The 23,938-nt window shown below is 40.9% G+C and overlaps 1 protein-coding gene across 10 annotated transcripts in view; it reads left to right on the top strand.

The window, feature by feature from the left end:
* The window catches only part of LOC126917450 (zinc finger homeobox protein 3), a 456,710-nt gene that overhangs the window by 192,935 nt on the left and 239,837 nt on the right, over positions 1 to 23,938 (top strand). For all 10 annotated transcript variants that reach the window (XM_050724298.1, XM_050724301.1, XM_050724296.1 and 7 more), the window contains one exon: positions 6,875 to 6,910. The gene's annotated coding sequence lies outside the window, so the exon portion shown is untranslated. The remainder of the gene's footprint in view (positions 1 to 6,874; positions 6,911 to 23,938) is intronic.

Below are 23,938 nucleotides of genomic sequence, written 5' to 3'. Positions count from 1 at the left end.
GAAGATCTCCAAAGAATATCAATTGAAATTTTAATCAGCCGGAGCAATATGACGATATATTTTGCATACGAGTAGATTATACATTTAGAAGTAACATTTTTCTTTAAATAATCGCTAATAATTAATCTTCAACCGTTTGTTATAATTTGTAAAATAGCGTTAGTTCGCAGACAGCAACTACCGCGATAAAAAATCATCTGCTTTTCATTTTTTCGAACCTTACACGGGTAATGCGATCCAAACGACACAGTTACCTTTATATATCTCGTATAATATCCGACATATGAAATCAGTTTGAGTCAATTTCTTCTAACGAATGATCACAGACACTGTGTCGAATGGATGCCAGTTAACCATCCAGCGAAAGGATCTGTAGCAGCCGTTTTTCTCGAATCGACGAACTCGAATTCTTTTTAGAGTAGGCGTAACGTCGAGTCGAACGAACTGATCTGGCATGCACGCAACACGCGATCCCCTGTGTGCACGCGTGAAAAGAACGGTTCGAGGTTTCTCCGGGTAATAATGTTTGATCAGCCTATCGATCCTTCGCAGCGACGTGAAGCAGCAATGCATGCGCTACACGCTCGGGGGAATTGGCTTCAATCTAAACGAGCCGTGGCTACAGACACGGCCTAATCACTACAAGGATATTAGCTAATCTCGACCAATTAGACGTAATGGCTGGATTAAGACGGGTCGCACGCATGCTAAAATTGAATATTATATAATCCCTGCCAGAGAGCAGAGTGGCCGTGTTTCCCACGTACGTGCCACGAACTCGGACGTTGTTAGCTGTTTGCCTGTCGGCCTCTACCTACTGTCGCGTAATAGCGATTACGTATGTGTAAGACTCGAAGAAAATCGAATTCGCGATTTTCTATAACCGAAATGATTCGTAGATTTCATACCTTCTCGATGATCAGATCACGCATTTGTGACTTTTGGAGTTTCGATCGTGGTATTAGTACGTTGCGAGTTGTCCTGTCAAATTTCATGAACATTTCAGTCCGCTATTTCAGAGCTGTCCTTAACGCGAATAGAGAACACTTTCATTTTGAGTCTAATATTTAACAAAAGTCGTGTTCGATCTCCAAAGTAAAAATAGTAAAATTTGAACAAGAATACTTAAATACTTCATCCCGATTTATTCTATAACAAGGTACAAGTACACAAGGTACAAATCCAAAGATTTTTAATAATCGTATAGTTTTCCTACGTACAGCCCGTGAAACATAAAACGCAGGAATCCATATCCAGAGCGAAACCAAATATCAGAGAACTCGGTATGACAAAAGCGGACACGGAGTACGCATAGAGTTCAACCATCCAGCGTTCACGGAATGGACAACAATGTAATAAAAAGACAATTGTAGGCGATAATTAGAGAGAGAGACGGTGAGACACGTGTGGACAGAGAGTTGCAAGTGCTGTCAGATGGGAGATAACACGCGAAAGCGCTAATTACGGTCGTAAAAATGTCTGTGCGAGCATTATGACGGCCCACCGTGAATAATTATCGGCCGGGACAATTATCATTGTTGAATTTTATTGGAAGACATCGGGGATTCCGGGAAGTTGACGGCGAATTTCAACAAAAACCCGACATGGAACGATGATGTGCGTCATGGCGCGAGATCGTTTCCGGCAACCTTTATTAGATGTTCTCGAAACAGGCCTTGCCGTTCCTGCACGGTTTCCTTTCCTGCTTCTAATTCCACCAAACGAGATAAGAAAGACATTTCATCGGATCGAACGCATCTGTGTTTGCCATGGAACGTTTTTCCAAAAGAGGTGGTGCCAGGTAAACGCTAAGGGCGCCATTATCGACTGTCTAGAAACGTATCTCACATTCCGAACGATAAGCATAATCTCGAAAGAGCTTGTTCTTAAGACGAACGAAAGGGCATGGCCGTCGGTGGGTTGATTAGCGGGTTTGTCGTCGAAAGAGACAGAGAATATGCGAAATTATCGAATAATCGACGTCCCGCGGCGAATCGAAATCGACGATGGCGCGGTTTCGTGTTTTTCCATCGTGCGGGGCGCCCCGGTGAACTATTTTTATTCCTCGCGCCATTTGAAAGGTAGCGAAGCAGAACGTTGTACACGCGCGATAAGATAAACGCAGCGTAATTTTTATAACGTGCGTTTATCTGACGGCAAGAAGTTTATGCCCTGTAAATGAATTGACTTCGGAAACACAGAACCATTAGAACGGCCTTTGCTCGGTCGCCGATGAAACTTTATTTCCGTTCCAATGTCAATTTATCAGAGTGCGAACGTGTATTCATCCGATAAAGGGAATGGGGTTCGCACGCTATTTATGTCTCGAGTTTAATTGATTGTTGATAAAATTAGCGCGATTTCAGACGTCGATTTCTCTTTCTATACCACAAAAGCGTGGTTTCATTAGGAAACAGCTTGATATATTGATCGTATCGATATTGAAATTTAATCCTTCTAATCAGATCCAAATATTAGACCACGAAATTAAATGTAATTGACAGTTCTTTGAAACACTGACTAGTATATTTTTTAGAAATTTCGGTTAACATTTCCAAATTTATTTCATCCCAGAGAAATATTATGACACTCCTTTACGATTGCCATTGCTGGATTTCCCGAAATGACCTAACTATCGACCCAACATCACATTCTAGAATTCACCCCATCGATCCAACAAACCAAAACACGCGCTCACTGAGCTTTACACCTTTCAAAAAGCTTGACTAATCTCGTCAGGTTTGATCACGGCCACTAATTCGCTGACCGATACACGGGTTCGAATAAAAGCGAGGCCATCGCTTACTGACCTCCGTCAAGCGATGCGCTCGGCGAAAGAAAAGAAAGCGGACACCAGAATCTCCAGCAGCCTCGAATTCCTCGAGGCTGATCCTGCCGTCCGACAGGATAGAAACATCTCTCATTCTCTCTGTTGGCATGGATGGTTTGTCGTTGGAGCGGCGACAAGCGTTCCCCAAACACAGAGGGACAAGGCCAGCCCCCGGGGGTGGAAGGCAACAAGTGACCACAAGCCAGACACACACGGCCATCAGCCTCGTTCTTGTTCGCTTCCCCACTGGTTCTTGTGGTCGTCGACCAGTCGGTAGTTCGTCGACGACAATCGATATATCGACCATCCGCGTCGAGGCAACGTTACGTCGTCATCGAGGTGCACGTGAATCGCCTGAACGTGCGTTTATGTGCGTGCGCTCGCTCGCGCGCCTTCACGAGGAAGGAACGAGGCGAATCAGTGTCTTACGTGGGTTGCGGTAGGCCACGGACGTCCGTTCATCCGTCTTTCGTGCCCTTCGAGGACCAGCTACCGACATTACGTTATTCTGCCCTGAAAACCGAGTACTTTCTATTAACCGACCCACCTTAAATATAGATGAGCCACTTATTTGTTAAATCGATTAGCTCCAGAAAACAAAAATTGGGAAAATTAATGAAATTATATAAGATAGACATGGAGCACGTGTTTTGACACTAATATTCCTGAAATTTTAATCACTTTGGTATGCGAATGATTTGGACATCGAGTTCTAACGTCTAGCAAAGATTTCTATTGGGTCGTCTGTTTGCTAGAATGATGTACTTACACACATACACTCTTATATGCTGTGTCTAATTAGGTTTATCGATGGCGTCATTGAGACGTAGGGTAGTTGGAGTTTGGAGATAAAGTCGGTCGTCGATCGATTAGATAGGAAGTTGGAACTGGAACGAATACGTGGTAAGTAGTTGGTTGAGAAGTAATTTAGATGATTGGATTGATTTTAATTGTTGGAAATTTTTCTACTTATTTTACATCGGATTTCTAGGTTCGTGTTCTAACTTGGATTAACCTAAGTAAATTGAATTTGTTCCGGTATTGGCATAGTTTCTTTTAGTTCATACGTAATCGAAAGCAATTCGACAAACTCCAATCGACAAATCATAGATAAACAAATTATCGTCAGAAGCCATCGCAAGAATGATTCACCCTACTAACCCTCGAACCAACCACCTCAGCGTCGAGGAAAACAGTCGAACACCCACGATATAGCCTCCTACTCGTCTCCATCGCTCGACAAACTATTTCCCGCGTAAATTTGCTAACGAATGAAAATAAAGCTTCCAAATTAGCCAGGAAATCCATAGAAAACCCAGTATCTGATGGAATGCTGACGAAAATTCGTTAACGTAGACCAAGAAAGGGATGTGATAGGGTAACCAAAGGAAAACACGAAAACCACTGTTATTTCTTTGAGATTTTATACGGCGGCGTCCCGATATGGCAATGTTTTAGCGTATTGATCCGTTGGGGTTTAGTTGAGCCATGGCAAAAGTGGCGGGGATAGTTGCCACGATAGGGGCGAAGGGCGTCCGGCGGGGAGTAAAAACTGGACGGCGGCACTTACCCGCTCATAATCACCCCCCGAGCCACTCGAGCCACCACCTTCGACGCCGGCGTCGTCGCGCTTCTGTCGTAGCGCGCGGTCTTGTCCGTGTGCCACGCGGCGCTACCACCCTGAGCTATAAAGCGTCCTCTAAATCGGTGTCGTCGCCGGCGTTTAACCTTCCAAGTCCAGCAGAGAACACGGGGAAGCGTTATATCAAGGTTTCGAGGTGTCGTTTTAAGAATCTTCTTAACCTTATTGCGTTGTCATTTTCTACTGTGAAAATTGTACTTCCTCTTGTTGAAAAGTCCCTTTACCTTGAGGAAAGTATTGGAAAAATGTTATTTTTACGTGTGATTTTTCGTATTCTAATAATTTCATATTCCAATTCTAATAATTTTAATAATTTTCATTTTAACTTTGCGATAAAAGATTCTGTCAAACGTTAAAAGTCTTTGTGTTTGTTGAAACGAGAGTTAGAAATGAAAATTCGTGGGCTGCGACAGAGTTACGGGTTAGGAATTGATGATAATTTTGATAATCTCATACTCGTGCTAATGATACTCGTATTTTGGCGGCAGCGAATATGTTAATATAGTATTATTATAATATAATATAACATATAATATAATATTAAGCGTAGAATTAAAAGTTAATACAGACACAACGATTCCAGTCAGATTGGTTTCAGCAATTTTACAAATGTTTAAATTATATCGTATGAAAATTAATATGTATCTATAAGTAGATACTTTTAAATAATGATATGTTTTTTGTCTTGATATTCTATGGATTATAACTATTAACTACAGAATAATTTATGTAACATTTCGAGCGTAATCTAATTACATTAGATGTTCAATGTATAATATCGATGTACGACTGATACGCGAGATTAAAACCGAATAACAAGATTGATTTCAAATTAATCGTAACGCAGTGGTGCAGTTAAGAAGCTGTCCAGACCGAAAGAGTAGGAGAAAAAAGCGTTCGATTTTTCTTGATTCAGGTTTATTGCACACTTGGTTTCGACGCCTACACATCAGGTGGTCGTTCAGCTTCATAGCTTACGAGAGACACGCAGAAAGTTACTTTCGTTCTGTACGATGAAGGTCTCACATAATAGCTTGAAACAGCATATATCGGAGCTTGAAAATATGGGATAACATATCTAAACCTTTTCTTCAAGTTAGAAATAAAAATTCATACAGACAAGTCAATTTCAATTTGTGTATTCTTGTTCTTACAAATACGTGCAATAAATCTTTAGCAGGAGGGAAAGCCTCTCGGAAGCTAAACTGATCCAATGGATTTTCTGTAAACTTGCTAATTTCATTAATCGAGTACACGACTTTAACGTACAATTCTCAAGAAATAATGACTTCTTTTCATAAGTTTTAAAGTTAAATAAATTCTATCTAAGTGCACGATAACGAATCGAAGTTATTCTCGAAGCAAACGGTCTCGTCAAAGGGAAAGTCACGCGGTGCCAACGATAATTATCGGCGAAAGGTTTATTAGTCTGCGAACAGTGGTTCCCGGAAGAGGCAAACGAGCTCGTCTCGCGAAGGCGAATCGATAGAGGTTGGTGTATAACGTGTGTGGCTAAAATAACTATAGCTGTTAGTTAGTCGCCGCCACCCTTCTTACATATGCAAACCCTTAAATAATTACAGCTCATTCGTGCAAATTATTCTGGGGTTTCCGCGCGCCGCGAAGTGAAATATAATAATACGGCATCGCGCGTGCGTGCACGCCACGCGAGTGTCTCTTGGCATATTTAACAATTTTGCTCGGCAGTTGCTCGTTTTTCCAGATAAGCGAGTCCAGCTTTTCGAACAAGTGTCAACGTGTATTTAAGACCAGCGAAGCGTTGTAAAATTTCAGAGACGGAAAGAAAAGAAAATATGAAGTGCGCGGCGCCAGTTCTCTCGCCGCTCAAACGATACTAGATACTCTTTGTAGAATAGCTTCTTGAATCTTTTAGTAACGTATTTTACTTCCAGCTATTTTGAGTCTTGTTTTAATCCAATGGTTCAAGACTAATTTATTTTTTAATCAAAATTCCAAGTCCGCGAGCTTCGCAATTTTCATCGAAGCTCCATTTTCCTTATCTCATCGCTTATTCGATGAAAACTATCCAATACGTCCCTAAAGCGAGATTCGCTTAATTCTCTTCTTACAGTTTAATTTAAAACAGTTTAACGCGTTCGTAATAAAGTTGCATAACATCGTGTTGCAAGTTTTAAACATTGAGTAAGGTGTTGGTATTATTAAACTACAATTAATATGCGTCGATTACGTGTGGGAGAAGCAAGATCGCGTCACAACATTCATTAACCAACCAATGCTGCATTAGTAAATACGTATTGCTATAGATTGGATATGGTAATTCCGTAAGCATGATATTTTTATCTTAGTATGAATCTTATGTTACTTCCAACAATTACATTATTATATGATCACTTCATATTTAGTTTGTGCCTCTGTTGCAGAAGGAACCTCTACTTCTCTGCTGGCGAACTTATCTGGTGAGTGGAATCGCTAATATTAAAAAGTTATTAACACGATATACATACCTGAACACTCGATCATTGTCTCTTTTAAAGAAGTAACAAAAATCTAGGAATGTGTTGAAGTTTCCATGGAAATAATACTCCGTATAATTAAATCATAATTAAACTTAATTCGATTGAAACGGCAAATTGGGGTTTGAATCCGAATCTTCCTGTCGATTAACTATTAGCACACGGCCTTCGAGAATCATCAAACAACGTATCAAACAACGAGAAACAAACTAAGCGAAAAAAACTTTTCAGAATTCAGTGACGTATATACCTTTTAATCTTTTCAATCTTTCAAGTTACATATGTATATGCATGTATACAATTATAGATCCCGCATTTCAATGAATAAATAACAATTCTACAAATCATAAAGTGTAATCGGAAGGTCGTGCGAAAGAAAAAAAATAGCGCGACGTATGACAGCGGTTAAGCCTCGCGCACGCGTTGGAATCGCGCCAAGAGGAACGCGGCGATTCCCGATGAGTCCGAAAAAGGGTCAAAGGAATTTCTCGCGTCCCGCGTCGAAGTGGTGGCGCTTATCGTCGAGGAAAATCGGAACAACCCCGAGGTAGGCGCGGCGCGAAGGTAACCGTGTAACACACTCGAGGTGGTCGTTGGTACGCGTGCGATTACTTACTCTCCATCGGCGAATTAACGACGAATCACCGATGGGAAAACCGGTTGCCCGGCCGAACGGCACGCAGGCCTAACGACTTCTCTCCTCGGCCTCAACACGGGCATTCCAACGGCACGAGTTTGCCCCGCGACGCGAATTAATGGAAACACGCCGCGGCATGCGGCGCGCGCTGATAAAGCGGAACGCGCCTTCCTTACCTTCGTATCTCTCTATCCTTTCTCAACGAAAGCACATCGCGCAGAGTTTCGTCTCCGACCATTCCGCGTTTACGCAGATCTTCCTGACTTTTTCTTTTGTTTAATAGTCACGATCGTCGGTTGGCTCGACTGTTTTCTTTCGCTCCGTCCATTCGGAGCATCGTGGACCCGTTTTCCAGCTGGCATCCGCCGGAATCTTAAATTCGCGATGCTTGGCCGTGCGCGTGCCATCGGTAATCTTTCGCCACGCGTGAACAACGCGCGCAATATTTGCTCGTCTTTATCGAGAGGCGACTTCCGCGCGAATTTACCGGAGAACCTTTGGACAAGAGGTTTACCGTAGATCAGAGAAGGTTTGCGGTGGGCTGTAACTGCCGTGCACGCGTCCTCTTACTGGAACTGTCGTTCCGACGAATGGACGTTTCGATGATCGAAATGCGTACACTCGTAAATAAACCGTGGATTTTGATGCATTTATGGAAAATTTAGTATCGCAAAAATATGCAACACGTATATACAACGCAAAAATAGAGAAAATATTACCTGCCATAACGTTTCATCGATTCAACGATTTCCATTGCTTCAGCTGTGTTAATAAAAATATGAGATTGCATAAAAATTAGCAGCCTACTCATAAGAATCTGTATATGTACGTTCGATTATACGTGTAGACTTAGTCTTGCAATCTTAGTGCGCATTTACTCTTTTTGCGAGGATTTAGGTTGATCAGTTTTCTTTAGGTTACTTTTTTTTCGTGGAAATGGAGTTACAGGGGTTGAAGTATTATTCTTAATGATCTTTTTAGTCAAATGTTGTAGTAGGTCGTGATCGATGATGATGTAGAATTGATGCGGTGTGATGAGCTTGGTAATGTAAAACGAGATAAGTTTTGGAGCTGAAAGGATTTTAGACAGTGAATGATTTCGTTTGCAGGGGTTGGTATATTGGGAGGTGCACGCGTGAAACTAGTTATTCCACTTACCGAAGTACAAATTGGCTCGATAAGTATCGACAAAAATCTGGATATACTTGGCGAGATTCTTGGAATGATGTAAATCGGCTATTTGAAGTTTTGTAATTACTGTCTTTGATGTTATTGCTTAACGAGTACGTATTGTGAAAGTATTTCGATTCGTCGATATAATTTGTACGATTTATTCCCATGATTCGATATCAAACGGTTCTGAAACGGGATCTGACAAATTAGATTCTTAATTTATTTGGTACGCTGTGTAAAGTGTCAGCTACATTTTTCGTAGGAAGTTTCAGCTGTTGCACGAAATTACATACTATGGTGTACGTGCCTCTGATTACCTTGGTTCTAGAATAGAATGTGCTGATATTAATTTTGACGAAGATCGATGAGAGCCTTTATTCGTTTCGTTTGTAGTTAGCGATGTTTTGTAAAATGGTTACGCTGAAGTACAAGCGAGAGAACAAAATGGACAATAGAAAATAAAATAACGAATAGGAAAATATGTATTTAAGTATTGAAGTATTATAGTTACAATTTTTCTGCCTTTGTCTTCTTGAAAGAAGGAGCGATTCTTTTAATAAAGTATATTTGTAATATCGTAATTTGCTTTGTAAATTAAAAGTTAATAATAAATATCAGCTACATATACGATACGAAATATCTGTCGAGAAAAGCATATCTATACAGGCCTGAAACAAGGCTTAATATCTCACATACAAGAACAAGACTCATCTGCGCACACAAGACATATTCGTCAAATTAACTTCTAACATCTTGCCACCCAAAAAATCATACATATACAATTTCTATTATTCCGCTCTCAGAACGAAATCATACAACAATTTCTGAACGATTGCTTCTCCAACCTGTTTCCACGGCGAAAAAACAGCCATATGTACATGCATCAAGCTGTCAAACTTAATTTGGAAAATTACGTCTACATCTTAACCTGTCACGATCGATTGATTACGAAGAACCTGTCTCGATAAACTTCATTAGTACAAGTACACTCACCGTGTACTTTTCAAGTTCTTCGACTTGGAATTGAAAAGAAAATAAGAAGAAAAAAAAAGAGAAAGAAAGAAAGAAAAGAAAAGGAAAACGAGGGAGAAGAACACGAAAGAAGGAAAGGGTTATCGCTATCAACTGGCAAAGGAGACCGATCATTAAACTTTAAGCTGCAATAATTCTTTTCAATTAACCCATAGGAGGTACATGCTTGTTCAAGCAGCGTGCGGCAACGGATAGAAATGTCCTTAACCGTCGGTTTTTACATTCTCTCTCTTTCTTTCGCCTTCTTGCCTCTCGAAGCCGCCGCGATACACGGCAACGCGTCTTAAATGAAGCGATTCCGTATTCACGCATGAGCGCGATCGCAGAAGCTCGCTCGAACGCGAACACGAGGAGAAGAAGAAATATCAAAAGGAAAGAAGCTAGCGCACGAGGGCACGCATCTGTTTCCTTTGCGGTAAATTTCTTCCGCGTGCAGCGGCCGTGCACCGGTCACGATAAATGATTTCGCCAGCGGAAAATGAATATTTCCGCTCGCGGCCGATTCAATTCAACGTCGCCGCCATCTTGCGCGAATTATTCCCACTGGATTAACTGTAATTATCGTCGCGCGTTTTACGGGATTCTTGCCAGCGTTGATTACCTGAAGAATTTCTAAGGGTTGTTGAAATGTAATCCTGTCGAGTATTATGTTCTGGGATGTGTTATAATTTATAACTTGTATCCATTTGCTTTCTACGATAATACTGGACGTACCTGCTTAAGTAGATATGACCTACAGTGGTCAGATACCTGCTTAGTTTTGTTGGAATGTAAATTGATTAAAAGATTACGACGGATTGTTAGATATATGCGTGAGTAGATACCTGAAATGGTCAGACATTTGCTTATTTCTTGCCAGGATGAAAATTAATTAATAGGTTGCGCAAGATGTTGTTGTTTATGATCATCGCGTGATAAGGTTGATTTTTTTAAAGCTAATTTGTTACAATAAAACCGGAATTACTCATCGTCAAACTTTGCGCAACTGTTTCTTCGTTTGAGAAGTTCTTTATCTTCGAATTGTTTAATTTGTAATTATGATTGTATGATGATCACTGTGATTAATTGAAACAGTAATTCCTAATTTCGAGAGATTCGTCAGTCGTATAAATCCGTTTGATTTTGATTTTACGAAGAACGAAACGAATATTTTGTGCTAAATGTTGAATCTTCCATTTGATTTCGTTTCTCTTGAAATAATCATTCAGAAATAACGACAGTGGATGACGCGATATAAACTAGAAGTATTCAACTGCATTGGCGACTATTTTCACAATTTCTACGATTCACTGAGTTTTCTCGACTTTGACATATTTGTTCTAACAGTCGTAGCTAACAAAATTAATATCCACCTCGGTGCTTTAATATTCCGAATTTAAACTCAATATTTATGTGTCACATAAATCTTCATTGAACGCTGTATGAAAAATGATTGTTACGAATAACACCGGGTTTTAGAATGTCACACTGCATAAATACTAAGAAGATAATTGCACGCCGATCTGCTTTGCAAGAATGTTAATCAGAGGCTTATTATTTTCTTTTTTTTTTTTTTTTTATCATAGAATCGCGATTAAAAGCTACAGATTTCTATGCTCGGAATTCTAATAAACCGGCATTAAAGTATAAAAAATGATGGTAATTAAAATGACACCATCGCTTTATCTTTCATCGTGGCCTCGATTGACTTTAAACGACCGTAGTCATTAAACCCATTCGAATGTAAACTGCAGTCGTGCATATTAAAAGTCGTTTTTCATTGTAAAAAGTTTAATAACCTTGAAATCTCCTTAATGCCACCGCCTGCAAAAACCGAGTCTCATAAAACAACTTCAACTTTTCCTCGCGACATTCCTTTCTGTCACCAATGTTTTTGGACGAATTCATTTATCACTCTTCGCACATTTCGCCGGACGTCGCATATTTCTTCTTCGTATGCATACGCTCTTTAATTAGATTTAACCTATAGATACGTGGCTATTTTTGTATTTCGAATTATCCAAAGAAACTCAACGCTTTCGATCGCATTCCACCATAGTCGGGTCTAGTTTTTCCATGCATAAGTGAAATTCATGGCCTACTTGACTGAACTTTGCTCTCTAAGTTCATCCCGCTTTGTCATCATAAATCTCTCCGCAAATAATCGCGAATTATCGCGATTGTCCTAAATCGTACGAACGAGTAACTTCAACGCGTTATAATCTTCTTTAAAGCTTATAACTCGAGAAACGACAAGCGGCCAACGTTGAAATGGCAAGATCGATTTCATAGGGGTCACAGCATCGTTACTGATACGATATTATGGTTCATTTATGCATCGATGAATCGAGCACGAGTCCAGTCCAGTTAATTCATTTCCATTGCACCCTTTTAGTCTCGATTATTATAATGAAAGAATTAAGCTCGAATAAAATATTTTATAATTGAAACGGAGTCAAGGTTGTGACGTACGATGATAATAAAAGTAGTTTTAAGAGGAATTTGAAAATAAAAATTCCTCGCTAAAACACATTCCACGCTCTTTCAACGAAGACCTGCTATGATCTTTAAAGACGAAAGGAAAGATATCAATGTCTGATGGTCGATTGAACCGATTCTATCGTCAAATAATTCCTATGAACGCAGATTTAAATCGAAGTTACTTTGCCTGCAATCGTTTGTTCAAGTATCGTAAATTCGACGGAATACTTAATGTAAAATAGATGCCTAAAATGTTATCGAAAGAAGAATTTACGTCTATATGAATGTTAATTGTAGTTATAAACGTATCATGAACGTTAAGTATGATCAAATAATTCGGGCGACTTGAATCGAAGTAACTTGACTAATCTAAACGAGGGTTAATAAGCGTAATTGAGCCTAATTTATCGTCTTTTTCGAGTTGGTTCATAATCGATATTTCGCTGCAGGCGCATCCAACGACAAGGTCGTGAATTAGCCCGGTTCGTTTTGCCATTCTCCTCCTAACGACTCGAACGGGGCATTCCTATAGCACGAGTTCGTCGCGCAACGCGAATTAATGGAAACAAGCCGCACGAAGCGCGCGGATAAACCGGAACGTCCATTTCACGGGCCTGTTCGTCTCCTCTCGAACGCGCCGCGCGACCTGTTCGAATTAAACGATTTCGTGTTCGCGTGGCGAGAAAAAACCCTCGCCAAAGTACCTGCGTAACGTCCCACCTGTTTTCTCGTTCTTCTTCTAACTCGCCGTGATCTTTTTCTAGTCGTAGTCATAGCCATAAGATGCTGCGTGATCATTGCCAGTCGTAGCTTTCGTACATTTTTTTCCCTCTCCACTCCGATGAACTCGTTTTTCTTTCATGGCGCGCTATGTTCTGGAACGCGGATGATCAAAGAAGTCGATCAAGTCGTATTTCTGTTATTCATTATAGATTGAAGTGTGAAAATATGGTAATTTTTTTATGGAATAATCTACTTCAAATTTTTCTCAACCCTTAAGAGCTATCATCAGAGGAAATCACCTTGATTCCATCGTACGTATTTTACAAAATATTCGAATTCTCAAAAATCTATCATCGAGAAAGTTTGCAAAAATGGTCTATAAAATTTCTATGAAAAAAATATTCAAATCCCTGAATAGCTATCATTGCGAATCTATAAAAATTCTATGAAAAATTGATCGTTCCGATCGCCATGATATTTTCTAGGGAGAACGAACCTAGATTAATTCATCGACTGCTCCTCGAATCTGGAAAATGATCTGACTCGTATTTCGCGGTTTACAGGCTAATTAAACCGTTCGTCGAAGATTGGACGAAGCACGAAGAGGTCGCGCAACACGGGACAAGCCTAACGCGAGAGTTAAGATAAAGCTGACTGGCGTTTTCGCGTATCTTCCTCCAACGCGTTCCCAGTTGGTCGTCGCGGGTACTCGATTCGCGGCGGAGAATCTACCGACCGGTGCTGATCGTTAAAAGACGTTATTACGAAGAAAAACAGCTCTCTCTTTCTCTCACCTCGGCCTGGCTGACGCATTTTTCTCGAGTTTCCGCGTTAAAACGCGACACCGACGGTGTAACGCCCGGCACTTTACGTCGCCACGAACAGGCTAACGACTTCTCCCCGCTTGACTTTAATGGACATTCCGCGCCGTGATTTTACTCCGCGATTTGAATTAATGGAAACACGCTGGCATCCCATTTGCACTGATAAAGCAGAACGTCCTCTCGCTGCGATAGTCCCTTTGCCTCGTGCGAGTAACCATTCTCTTCTTCCTTTTCTTCTCTCTCGTTCGTTCGTTCGCCGTTCTTCCATCTTGGTCCTTCGCGATCACGACGATTCCGCCGCGTTTCCATTGCACCGTTGGATTAAGTGATTACACGTCGCCGCTTATTCGAGCACGAGAAAGGCATCGATCACGCGGGACCCTGTGATTTCAGAAACGGGACGTATCGCAAACGATGTCTCGGCGAGACGCGTGTCTCGCTCTACGTATAATCGGTACGTACACGACTCGTACGAAATTAGATGGAGACAAGGTTGATGGCTGTGTAGCGATATTCGGAAGGAACTGGAATTTGTTAAATTTGCTTTCAACGCGCTGGTAATCCGATGTCTTTGACTCTGATTTATTAACTTGTCGCGAGCAATGCAAGTTGTGCGTGTTAAGTATGAACGTTGTACAGCGATATCATTTATTTAGTCTAAGTATGTAAGGACTGATATAACCAGACTGACGATGTTTATGTATTTTCGAGGGATCTAAATTAATTTTAACATTTGTTACAGTTAAGGCGATGTGTCCGATTATTTGTTACTCTTGTTGTAACTTTTAACAAATTCGTGTTTGAGAATTCCGATTCGATTCGCAAACAAACATAAGAAATATCTTGATATTAATAGAAGCAACGATAAAGTGAAACATCATCGAGTAGTTTCAAGTCTGACACGCGTTAAGACGGTATAGTATCTCGAGAAACAAAAAATTAGAGGGAAGCTGTATCATGGCAAAAATTACGAAGAAATTAGCTACCGTCTCGATTCCCCGAGCGAAAGAAAAGAAGAAAACAATGTACGAAAGTGAAACGTTTGGACTTGCCATTCTAGGCAATTTAGAAACTGTGTAGTTGTAGTACTTATTCCATTATCCCATTATTTCTTACTTAATTCTTCCTCCATTTAAGAAGCAATTGTTCTCATATATTATCCGCGTTATTCCTGGGCAAAGACAACGCTCGCTTGGCTATAACTCTATACAAAAGTTGAAATAATTTCAACTGATAAATTCCACAGACTCGATGTATCGTGTAAATTTTTGGCTGTAAAGAAACGTTTCATTGCCAATAGCAATAACATGACAATTAAAGTAACTCCACTGTCGTGTGCTGCAACTTATAAATTACGAGTCAGTTTCTAAACACCGAATAGAGACATTTAATTGACCTACTGAATTCTGAAATATCAAACAAGGTAATTTTTATTTTAATTTCGGTAACTTCTCAACGGTATGAATCATATAGACTACGATCTAAGTTTTCAACGGATATTTAAATACCAAATCAGATACAGCGGGATTGATATAAAATAAAGCATCATCTTGTTTTAAAACCTGAATCATGAGATTCGTTTAAATATTAAGTAGATCCAAGATGTTGATATAATACTTAAAAGACTGAGAAACGTGTTTGAGACGATACAAAATGTTCTACAACTCGACACGATTTTCTTAATAGTATTCGTCCTCCCCGTAACGTCGAATTCATTAATCGAGGTTCTATCGAAGCGAGAAAATAAATCACTTTCGATGGAAATTAACGGCAAATAGACAACACGATAAACATACATAAAATATCTCCGACTGGCACACGATAATTGGCCGAGGACGTGGAAGAAGTGAGAATATAATAATCCTGTGCCAACCAATTATTTCACCGAGTCACTCTTTTAAATAGTTTCTTTAGTACAAAATTCAACACCTGTGGATGATCATTTACAAAATAACGAGCGTGAGACTCGGCAATGGAGAATTGAAAAGCGATGTTTAAAACGAAAGGAGAGAAGTTATACGATAACAATAGGAGGAAAATTCACGAAAATATATACATTTATTATATTACAACATTAAATACAACATTTTCATATTATTTATCAAAAACGTATTCCTTCAAAAACAAAGTCAATTTCTCCAACATAATTTTCCACGACGTTTAAGGAATCCAAAATATATTTATTTTTCTAACAACCAAATTTAAGTTTCACTCGTTCAAACAATTAATCTAAACCACGATTTCTTCCATAAATCCATCGAAATTTCTCTACGCGGAAATAGACGCGAATATTTTAATCGCGTCTTTCCACGAACTGTATAGCTGCGTCTGTCACAACAAATTTTGTCGAAATTTTCATCTTACCAAACTCCCTTAAAAAAAAAAAAAAAAAAAAGAAAAAGAAAAGAAAAATGAAGAAATTCAACTCCTCGTATCGTTCCTCGAATGTTGTTCGTTCCCGCGCAAAAGAACAAAGCTGTCGTCCCCTCGGTCGCTTGCCAACGAGGGACAGCACGGCGAATCATAACAAAAGCGACAACGAGACGGCGCTAAATTACTTTCGACGCAAATTAACAGCGGCTGGATAAGGTAACGAGGCAGAGGAGATGGAACCGAGCCGTGGACGAGGTAATCCCGCGGACGGTATTGTTTCACCGACGGAAGTCACTCTTTTATTACGAGACACTTCCTGCTCCACGCGGGAGCACACGGACGTGCCTGTTTACACCGTGTATACATGCCACGTGAACACAGGTAACTCTCGTCTCTTTCATCCTTCCTTCCTTTCATTCTTCCTTTCTCTTCCTTCGCGTATTCTCTTTCTAACTGTGACCCTTTCGTTCTTCCTCCGTTTTTTCGCTTCTCCTCTGACGAGTGGATTGCAAACTTTTGTCCATTTATGACAAATTTAAGGATACAGAAATTACACAAAGTGGATACAATATAGAAAAATATATAAAATATTCAAAATACGGTGCTCGTTGTAATCTCGATTGTAACAAGCGAAACGAGTTTCTATTTCAGTTCTATTTGTTTAATTGCGTCCACGAAGATATAAATTTGCATAAGGATCTTCAGTGTACCGATAAATATACATACCTGGTTGGTTCGACGAAAATATTCGATCTCCACGAAAGGAGCAAACCAACAAGAAGCCCTGGCGTTCGTGCAAGCCTGGCCTGGGTGAAACCAGACTGGCAAAAGCGGTCGATTAATTAGCCGCACGCGTGACTATTAATCAGCCTGGTAATTAAGATAGAACAGCCGCGAAAGGATCCTGGGGAACGCATACGCGATACTTAAATTCCACGGAGCTAACTGGAATCTGGCGCTCACGGAGAGAGAGCGATCGTCCTCCGGAGGAACGCGTGGAGTCGGCTCTCGAGCCGATTAAAACGAAACGTAACGAAGCCGAAGATAATGTAATAGCGAGAGCTGCCGGTGTAATTGCACATGTGTGTAATAACGCGGTCGTGGTATTTATAATCGATACACGGCACGCAAGGATGAAAATCAAGTGGTATAAAGGAGGAGAGAAGGGCGATACACGCAACCGTGCGCCTCCTGTCCTTTGCCCGGCCTAATTGCGCACCGTGAATTCCGGTAATTATAATAATTGGCCTCGCGTCACGGCCGAATCGACGCTGGGTCCTCGTCGTGTTCGTTCCTCGTTCGACTGGACGACGACCGTCACGAGGAACGAGCGTGACGTTGACTTGGAACAACGTACACGCGGAGGAATCCCAATTTCTGTTCCTCTGAAACTCTGCGTCCGGCACCTTCTTTCCATCTCTTTCACACGGAATCCCTTCCCTTTTCTTTCTTCTCTTCTGACCGTTCTGATTCTTTCTGCTAAAATACGAGCGGCCAGGAGCAACGTTATCAGCCGGGCAAATTAATGTAACGAAAGGGCAGATTAATGCCGCGGCGTCGAACGAGCGGGAGGAGGCGATCGACCGATGTGTTGGAATTAATTAACTCCGCCGGGCGTACGTATAATTCAGAGGGTACACACGATTGATTAAAACCGATTTCACGACCAATCAATCTATAACCCCTTAGCGGACGTCCCTTAGCGGCGGCCATAAATTTGCACCAGCTATTAAAGGAATCCGGCGTGCGCCTTATCGTTCATTTATAACTGTCCGCGGCCGTCTCATTAACCTCCCTTTTCTCGGAACGCGATCGCGGGACTCGGAGACAAGAGCCAAAGAAATCTCAAAATATCATCGTCGCGGGTGGGACAACGAGAAGGTTGGGGCCGCTGCGACTGGGGGCTGGGCCAGTTTTTACATGGGTGTGCGAATATCGCTACGCGTACGCGTGTCTGTGATTATATGCGGCTGATCGTGCGTTTTCGGCGAGTGTGATGTTCGACACACTCGGTTACACGTAAATAACGAACATGTGTAAACAATTGTCGGATTACCGTGGCGGAATTAAGTCGTCTTTTGGCACTGGCACATCATCGCGGTAATAACGATAACCGGGCTCTCTGTTGTTCGTGCAGCTACTGGGTTTATAGTTGATGTATGTCGTTGGAGATGAACGAGAGGGAAGCTTGTTCGAGGTAGCCAACACGTATAATGATCGTCACGTGGTTACGTCTGGTTTGATGTGCCGGGAAAATTCGAAGAGGAATACCTGAACGAATTTTATAAGTTTCTGACTTCTAATAACAAATTCAAGCTAATCGTTCGATATGCTATTTTACGAATGACCGTGAAAATCGAGATTTTTGTAAACGTTAAAATAATTCTTTCGCGTAAATGAATTTGTATTTTTAGTAGTATCTAGTAAGAAATGGTATACTTGAAATCTTCGTAATTCGATTTCTTGTCTAATATTTCCTGATACAAATCGTATCCTTTCGAAAAACTGTTCTAATGATTTTCTTGCTACGGATGCAGGGATATCAAGCGTGTGATGATATAGTGATATTAAGCGTGATACTAAATCAGCATGTCATCGGACTTCGGGTACAGGAAACCAGCGATACTAATGAAAGACAGAAAAACGTTTCCAAAACAACTCAATTTACGAAATATGAATAAAAATCCCGACATAATATAAATCTGGAACAATTTTCAGAAAAAGAACCATTAGTAAAAACCTTGTCCAAAAAAATGCTCCAGAACGATGCGAAAACAGTGCTTTTATCCGTATGTCACCGATTAATTATATTTGGAATCAATTATCCAGGACGAATGCGGTGAAAGCATCGGCACGAGCTCGCAACGTTCGAGCTGCTTTTCCGGGGAAGACACATTATAAGTTTTTCCTCGGGGTTAATTTCGCCGGCGATAGCTAAATCCTTTCTTTTTCTTGCTTCTTTTCTCCCCTGCTCTTTCGCTCTTTTATTCTTGCGCCACCCTGTCCCTCTGCAGCCACCGAGCTCCAGCAAGCTCGAACTAAGAGCGGCTAAGAGTTGGTAGGAGCGTCTCTATGGTTAATTAAACGCATAGATCACCCCTCCCCCTCCTCTTGCAATCTCCACCAGCTCCTCCTTAGCTTCACCCTTCACCCCTGACTCCACCCTCGCCCTTGTCCAGTGTCTTCTCTTTTTCCAGCCACCCTGCAAATGCGCGCACACTTCTTCCGCGTTATAAACGTGCATGTGCGCTTTCTTTTACGCCGCCAGTGCTGTATCCTTCGCTAAAAATCTCGGAACGTATACTTTAAAGTACATTAATCCTTTTCTCGTCTTGTAACCTCATAATTAAACTTCACGCATTCACGATATACATTCCACGCATCATAATATCGCAGCAGAGATAAATTGAAAATTCAAGCCTACCAATATATACTCCCAATATACGTAGAAAAGTCACATTTGATACACATTTTATTCTCGATGAAACTTCAGTATTTCGTGTAGCCTCTAAACTTTAAATTGCATCCAAGTTGTTTAGTAAAATCGTTGGTAAATCAAAACTTTACAAATATCGTCCATGTCATATAAGCTATCAACTCGAATAATCTCTCGGCAGTTATTTAATTTCTTTACTCTTACGTCTTTCGAGGTCGAAACGTATACAAATGTACAAATACAATCGTAATATATAAGGAAGCTTAATATTCATTTCATATCATCTTCTTGAAACCATCTCTAAGAATCTGAATAACCTCCTCGCAATTTTAAAATCGTACTCGAGAAAGTGTAACGAGTCACGAGTTCTTTGCAACCTTCGATCGCCGTAGGAAGCATTTTCCGCGAACGATTTCCCGCTCCATCAACCCTTGCACGACTTTCGAGAAGGAGGTTGCGCGCCTTGAATTTCCTACCACACGTGATGCCAACGAAGAAGACAAAAGGGGGTAGGCCTCCGTAACGCATACCGGTTTCTCAGGAAGGCGTAACCTCTGCTTGAAACTACCGTCCACGCTCATTATCGTTTACGCGGGTAAACCCGAAGCCGATTCCTCGCTTGTTCACCGCGATCGATCGTTTGACCCGTTTGCCGTGAAACCAACGCTCCCAACGCGCCTTGCTCGCGCGCGTTCGCTAATTTCTCACTTGATAACGTTTCAATGTCGATGGACAATGTTTAACTCCTTTATCATTTACATTTACGCCAATCGAGAAAAAAGACGATCGATTCCTTTTTTCAAGCGGTTGTGTCTCTTTGCTGTAAAGTATATAATAATATGTATCTTTGCAATTATAATTTTATACTTTGCGTTCGTGACATAATTTTATCCAATATCGAGGGCAATTCTTCTGACATTATATTCTTTTCGTAAAGTTTCGTAATGTACTTCTTGATTAGTATAGAAATATGCAAAGTTTCATCGTGTACGATGAAAATGATCTAACTAAAACTGCCAATTTTTGCGAATGCGAATAAATGGTTGATGCGTAGGACATTGGTTAAAGAAGAGTGTTCGATGAATCTATTTGAAAAGTGAACGAAAGGTTCCATGCTCTGGTCTGATACCTATAAATTTCATTCGGGCCACGCTATTAACGACGCTGGCGGGTATCGCGTGTACCGAGACGCGATATCAATCCAGGACATCTGTGAAAAAATGGGCCGACCTGTATTGCGATTTTTACTATTATTTTTATTGTTATTCGCAATTCGTCTAACAGCCGCTGCACGCTTCGCGTGGGTTCACGTGGGCAGAGTGGAAGGAAAGATGTGTTAATGGTTCTTCAAATGCACCGAAGGCAGAGGGATGTATATGAGGTGATTATTGATGATCGAGTGGAACGATTCTATTTGCAGCGAATGTTAACTGTGATACGATGTTCTATTAAATAGCATCATATTATTATAGCATTTGTTGTAGGTGTAATAAATTTTAATGCGCGTGTGAAACTGTAGCAGCCTTTCTGTCGCCGTTTACTGCAAATGAAAATTAATATTGATTAATGAATCATCGATATGATGATAAACATTTGCTCCTACAAAATTCCTTTTACAAAATTAGAATCTTCCTTGATGAAATAATATATTATATGTTTTATAAGATAATTTCTTCAATAGTTGTGAATATCTATTAATAATTTCTTGTAGTTTATCTTTTATTCGTTGACTTTCTAGACTTTTTTTAATTTCGAAATTACAGGTCTATGCGGCTAATGTATTATATTTAGTCAGATTAAATACAAGTTTAAAATTGCATTTCATTTATCGTTAATTTCGTTTGCACGTCAGCGTTATTCCTGACTCTGTTTTATGCTATAAAGAATTTAATGTTTCCGATAAAACCTTATAAATGGGTCATGGTGTTACCCTCTATTATAATATTTCATTACACAAAAATATCGATCGTCCTGAATTCACGCTTTCCTTCCTTAGTTTAGCGGTGCCAGTTAAAATAACAACCTTTCGATTAAAAGGTTTTACTCAATTCCTCTAACTATAATTTCACTCGTGCAATTGCTTAACACACTGACGTTTTACTTAGAATTTCTACTATAATCGGAACGTGTACTTGTAACGTGTATGGGATGAACTGGTTGCTTGAAACTTTCTTTAACCTTTTATTTCCCCTGGAAATTATGATTCGAAATTAATTAAGAAATTGCTCATAAATCAAATTTCAGAAACTTTAATTTTACTTTAAATCCGCGCACCCGGTGATATAAGACAAAGTATGAAATACACATATTTCCTAAAACACGATGTCAATCTACAACCTAATAACAAACTGCAATCCAAAATCTTCCAAAACTTCCAAACTCTGACGTCATTGAAACCTGTCGGAAAGCAACCATCGTGTGCGAAACACCCTGCAACTCGCTGTTGAAATTATGAAACAACCCTTGAGAGAGGACGACCAGACGCAAACGCAGTCAGCCTGTGAAACCGTATCGATGTCCGTCAAGGATCGGGCAACGAGAATTTCCAATAGCTCGCGTCGATCTGGCGTAAATAATGCAGCCGATAGATACGTCCCTGAAGCCGTAAGGAGGAGGTTGAGGAGCGAAGGAGGCGGAGGAGGTGGGTGGCCTGAGCGAAGCAGAGGATATTCTTATGAATCGATGAAAGAACCGCGAGCATGCGCGCCGGAATCTTAATAACTCATGCGATACCACCCCCTTCCTTCTGTTATCCAGACCCTCCGCCGCCGTTATCAACCCCCGGTATTCCCCGTTTCTGCGCCCCGCCGCCAGATACGCCGTTATAATATGCGCGCGGCAAGGTTGGGGTAAACACGAGAGCTGGACATTCCGGGCGTAGTTGCGCGAATATCTCGAGCATATTCCAGCGGGTAAGAATCAGCCGAAAACGCTTGTGTCTCCGCATTTTTTTGCTGTCACCGAACCAGGAAATCCTGCTCATTCCTTCCACACCTTCGACATTGCGTATAGGCGTCAAAAACGTAATACATACGGTGTTTGGTGCTCACGCACCTTCGCCACGGCTGTTTACGGCCGCTTTTTACGGCCATACGCGCACCTTTTTAGTGCGTGACCCGTTTCGCGCGGATTTACTGCCCGAATACGGCCGCAAGTTCCATTTTTGTTCTTCCGTTTCGAATCTCACGCGAGAGCGCTCGGTCCAGGGTTAATTAACTCTCCTACGGACATAGGTGTCGTTTGGCTGCCTGTTGGATCGTGGTTTTTTCTGTTATTCGCTTTGGAAATGCTTGGAGAGAATATTCCGATAATTCGTTTAATATTATCTGTCGTTGATACATTATCAGGATAAAATACTATGGAATTTACGTTACTTCACGAGGCCTGTTTTTAAAGGCTTCAAAAATGGTGGTTTTTAAAGAGGTTTAAACGACTTTTATATCATCAGGTAATTAGGAATGCAAGAGATCAAACGATTTGGAACTTTTATAGCAAAAGTAAAAAAAGACAGTCTCCGGGGTTTGAAAAAATATTGCCACTCAAGTGCAAAAACTTAGTAGTTTGCATTTGCCTGTTAAGTTGTACAGATATAACGTTATCGAAATATTCAACTTGGTTTTTTATTTCACTATGAAAGTATCTGGCGGTACATGTTTATTTTTGCATAATGATATGATATTATTTTAAATGTGATATAACCCTTTATTATATTCTAAAAGCATTTTCAAACTCGAAACTCCGATACAAAGAAAGCAATATAGCACACGAAATATTTGATCGAACAACTAGCAACGCAGTCAGCATGCTAATTTTCCGATTTCCTATTAATACCATCGAATCGAGATTCCATCTTCAAATATTGAACATATTCGCAACACGAAATTATATATAAAGTTACGTTGCATGATGATATCGATACGGAACGAGTGGCCATTCCAAATAGCCTCTTTGGACATCCTCGGGATGTCCTCCAGAGACGGATCGGGGAACGCCTTGGTCGAGAGAAAAATCGTTAGCACGTCGATAAAATAAAATGGAAGTAACGCGTCGCGTTAAGAGATCTCGGCGGGTGCGCGCCGCGGGTCGGGCGGCTCAGTCCCGTATGTTTGCCGGCCGTTGGCGCGCGGGAAGAGCACGCGAACAAATTAGCCCTCTATCTGAAACAACTTCTTGGAATAGCCGTTACTCACGGCCGAAGATCGGGGCCCGTATTGCCCGAGCGAAACGGCCTGAGTCTGAGGGAACCAGAGGCGGTGGACGGGCCGAACAACGCGAGAGGAAGAAAAGGAGCGTCGTCGCGTTAGTGAAAGGGG

The sequence above is a fragment of the Bombus affinis genome, chromosome 6, assembly GCF_024516045.1.
Source record: "Bombus affinis isolate iyBomAffi1 chromosome 6, iyBomAffi1.2, whole genome shotgun sequence".
Classification (NCBI taxonomy): domain Eukaryota; kingdom Metazoa; phylum Arthropoda; class Insecta; order Hymenoptera; family Apidae; genus Bombus; species Bombus affinis.
This window is presented reverse-complemented; position numbering and strand designations above follow the sequence as displayed.